The sequence below is a fragment of the Mirounga leonina genome, unplaced genomic scaffold (assembly GCF_011800145.1).
Source record: "Mirounga leonina isolate KUSES-001 unplaced genomic scaffold, KU_Mleo_1.0 Mir_173, whole genome shotgun sequence".
Taxonomy (NCBI): Eukaryota; Metazoa; Chordata; class Mammalia; order Carnivora; family Phocidae; genus Mirounga; species Mirounga leonina.
Window position 1 is genome coordinate 25636301 of NW_023270447.1, and position 4687 is coordinate 25640987.

General features: G+C 36.2%; 1 pseudogene; it reads left to right on the plus strand.

Annotated features, from left to right (window-relative positions):
• Positions 1-586: 586 nt before the first annotated feature.
• LOC118018941 lies at positions 587-4291 on the plus strand (annotated as a pseudogene).
• The last annotated feature ends 396 nt before the right edge of the window (positions 4292-4687 follow it).

Genomic DNA, 4687 nt, shown 5'->3' on the forward strand with positions numbered 1-4687 from the left:
GACCAAACTGACAAGCCGAATAGAAAGTTCATGCCCTTACTTTCTTCCCTTTCCATTGATACTGACCCAAGATTGCCACCCCCCAACTCTGCTTTTGACTTTTCTTGAAGAATGGAGGAAGTACTTAAGAAGAATGAGGTAACTTGTTTTTTCACCAAGACTTCCAACACATGCACACTGCAGCATTTTGCGACATGTGTGTTTTCAGTCACCTCAGGATTTTCATCTGAGGGGCAGCTTATTTCATATGTGCTTATGGAAAGGCAATGAAAATTTATTATTATTATTATTACCAGTTGAGTTCAATACAAACTATTGACATAAGTATGTTCTACTTATACTATTTCTTTCCCTTCATGGAATACCCCAATTTAGTAGTATAAAACCATAACTGAATGAAGGAAATGAATCTCCAAATTGGAATTTTGATCTCAAAAATCATTTAATTCAATAAATTGTTCAAAGGTAAGAACTGATTTGATTGATTACTAAGATCTTTAGCCAATGGTGTCCAAAGGGTATCTGTGATAATCTCCTACAGAACAAAACAAATGTTGACAAATATCAACAATTTAATTATCTAATGATGACCATGCTGCTACATAAGGGAAGTGTAGGCGTGGTCACTCTTTCTAGTAGTTATCACAGTTGTGATATTATCTCTTCTGGTATAGGGATAGAGTCAGCAGTAATGAATCAGGCCCTCATTTCTCTGCTCAGTGCTGATACTAGTTTTAGGTAAAAGAAACTAGCAATTACTAGTGTAGAGTGGGTGATTAAAATCCATATATGCTAAACTCATATATGCAAACAAGTAACATTCTTTTTTTACCTACCACTATTTGTATATTTTTCTCAAGCTTAGATTCTTTTTAATGGTGGTAGGAGCTAAGATGGATGGGATTTGATTTGATTTTTTACTCTATTTTTTAAAGATTTTATTTATTTCTTTTAGAGAGAGAGAGAGCAAGCAGGCAGGGAGGGGCAGAGGGAGAGAAAGAATCTCAAACAGACTCCCTGCTGAGTAAGGAGCCCAACTCGGGACTTGATCCCAGGACCCTGAGATTATGAACTGAGCCGAAAACCAAGAGTTGGACGCTCAACTGACTGAGCCACCCAAGCACGCCTGGATGGGGTTTTAAATATGTCATTTAAAGATTACTTATCTTTTCCATTTTAAAATTGTCCCTTTGGTTTTATCTCTACCAAGATGGTAGCTGGACATACCATGGGGCATCAAAGAAAAAAAAAAAAACTCAAATTGGGTAGCAGCCTTCTCTAGGACGTCCCTTGTCCCACTTGGTTGTTGCTCATCTTGCTGTTATCTATTCTTGATATTGTGGCTGATGAAAATCATGTTTACGTCTCATTTTTTTTTCTCTGCACAGTCAGTGCCCAGAGGTCCCTTCGCTTCTACAGACAGGCTCCACTATTCTGATGTGGCCCTACCTCAGAATTTCCTACCACTGCTGCTCTGCTTAATCTCAGCCATATGTTCCTTTGATCCCTTCCTTAAGAATTACCCTCCCTAATTAACCAATGATCTTTCTGTTCTCCACTGAGGACACACAGTGGCTTTGAGACATTTCACTAATTATGCCCAGAATGTATACAGGTAAAGGTGAGAGTATGGTAGGGTGTAGTCTGTGGCCATTTGGCCATCACCACTCAGCTGTGTGTGTCCCTCTTGGTGTGGGACATTCAGACAAATGGCCTCCTTCTTAGAGCCAACAAATTGTGGGGCTCTTTTCTTTTCAGCATCCCTCACATACACATATACCCTCTGGAGTTCCTCTGTCACTACACAATCTTCATCTTGAGGTTTATCATCAAGTGAACTAGATTGGGGGTGGAATAGAGAACTAGAGACACAGCATCTGATCTTTTGCTCTTTTTCTCCCTTTCTTACCCTATCCAATCCATATACTCAGATGTGTTCTCTCCATAATATCCCAAGATTCTTTCTATATAGTAAAATAAAAATCCATGTCTCCAATTTTTTTAATGTAAGAAATATTGGAATTTATAAATTCTTTTGTTTTTCATTTAAGCCTAGATTGTAAAACTACTGTTTTATTGGGACATGAAAGCTGTCATTTACCATACACTTGACATCTTTGTTCCAGATTATGTGACTCTCCCCTGGATCATGGAAATGCTTTAATGGCTGGGTAGTCAAGAAGGCTATAATTTAAAAGAAATACAAAATACATGATCTTATCTTTTAAAAATATTACACCCATTTTCTAGCTCAAAAATAATGTAAAATGAAATATAAAGATTCTGGCATATTTCACAAACCAAAGGAGAACCTTCATCTTAGCCTAGAATTGCCTGGCGCCAGGGCTCAACACATTGTGAGAAACCTCATTTATATTTTCTACCTTACCCTCCATGTCTTTTTATGGCTTTTATTTTTTCGTCTCTTTTACCAGTTTTTTTATTTTCTGGACCAGCTTTCTCTATATCCTTGTCTAAAAAATGGAAAATATTGGATCCCTATTAAGCTCTCCGGTTTTTATATTTCCTTTTCAAGAATCCAGCTTTAATGGGACTGGAACACCACTGCCGTTTTCCCTTTCCAATTTACTAAATAGAAAACTTTAATTGCTCTAGTTTGGATTATCAGCCCATCTTTCATTCATCTTTTGGTCAAGGGAACAAAATGGCATAGCATAAGTGTGAAATCATTCTTCATATGCATCAGGGTTGGGAGTGAGATTTCTTTTCCATTCCTTTATATATATAAGAGTATAAGGCAAACATGTACAAATATGCACTATAATATTCCTCCTAGTATTTCTATTGCTTTATTTCCATTTACTTATGAAATAAACCTGACACTTTCTTGTTCAGTTCTAAAGTATACATGGTGAATTATTTTCTGAGTAAAACTTTTTTTTTTTTTAATTTGAGGGCTTAAACCCTTTTATACTCACCTTCCTTCTGAGCTTTCCCCAGAGAATGTCTCAGGATACTTTAACAAATCATTTAGAATTTTTTTTTTTTTTAAAGAAAATCTCCTGGGATTATTAATCTGTTCCAGGGTAAAGGTCATAGTTTTCAGGATTTACTTTTTATTCCTCTCTGTTTTCCAGGGCTTTGAAATTTTTCTAAATCAGTGACTTTTCTAGGACATTTTTCCCAGTGAATGCTGTTTTAACTAATAAATCTACCTTGCATCAGTTTGGTGTCATTTTGAGATCTTATAGATTAACCTGTATCTTGACTAATAATAATATTTATTATGAAAAAAAATTTTTTCTGCTTTAGCTGCTGACATGATCAAGGATATTGGGCTCCTAATATCAAGCCATCCTTGCATTCTAGTTATAAACTTTGTATAGGCTATATTTATTTGTAAAATAAATTCTAATTCTAATTAATGTAAAAAGATTCTAATTCTTTATTAGAATCTAATTTCATTTTGGATTATGAACTAACATTCAAAAATGACTTTGAGGGCTTTTGTTATTATTTTTATAAATATTATCTACCTTTGACAGATGCTGGTATCAATATTCTGCTGCTTTCAAAAAGATGTTGCAAGCATTATATTCTTAGTTCTTTGCAATAACTTAAATAGAATTTAGATTTAAAAAAAATATAAATAGGATTAGCAATACTGGTTGGCTTAAGTGTTAAAATAATTTGGACTTAATCCCTAGTGAGGCTGTTCATGGCAGTTCTGGGGTCTCCAGCATTTTTCCCAGTTGTGGTCCTAAATCCATCTGAAGTGGAGGCAGCAAATTTTGGAGTTCTTGCTGGTGTGAGTACAAACTGGTGGTGGTTGGAGCAGGTGATGTTGGAAAAAGTGCACTAACAATCCAGCTAATCCAGAACCACTTTGTAGATGCATACGATCCCACCACAGAAGATTCTCACTGAAAACAGGTGGTTATAGATGGTGAAACCTGTCTGTTGGACATACTGCATACAGATGGTCAAGAAGAGTACAGTGTCATGAGAGACCAATACATGAGACAGGTAAAGGCTTCCTCTGTGTATTTGCCATCAATAATAGCAACAGATTAAGCAAGTAAAAGACTCAGATGATATACCTATGGTACTAGTAGGAAACAAGTGTGATTTGTCAACAAGGACAGCTGACACAAAACAAGCCCATGAACTGGCCAAGTTATGGGATTCCATTCACTGAAATCTCAGCCAAGACCAGAAGGTTGTCAAAGATGCCTTTTACAAACTGCCTTTTAAGTATCAAATGAAGAAATTCAATAGCAATAATGATGGGACTCAAGGTTGTATGGGGTTACCATGCATGGTGATGTAACAAATACTTTTAAAGTTATAGCATCAAAAAAGAGTCACTGTCTAGCTGCACCAACACCCCAGTCTTGAATTTCCTGGAGGAGAAGCATTCCTCTTGCAATCTTCAGTCTCACAAAGAAGCTCCTGCTACTTCTCCAACTCTCAGTAGATCAGTACAATATTCTCTATTTGAGAAGTTCTCTGAATAACTACCTCCTCACTTGGTTGTCTGACCAGAGCAATGAACCACTATTTTCCACCCTGGGTTCTCCCTCAACACACACAAAAAAACTTCTGCCATCCCAAGTTTTTCATCTGAAAAGTACAGAGAACATAACTGAAGACATGAAATTCTGTAGGAAACAATGTCTTAAGCTCTAAAGTAGCAACTGCTGGTGACTTCTTTTTTTTTTCTTTT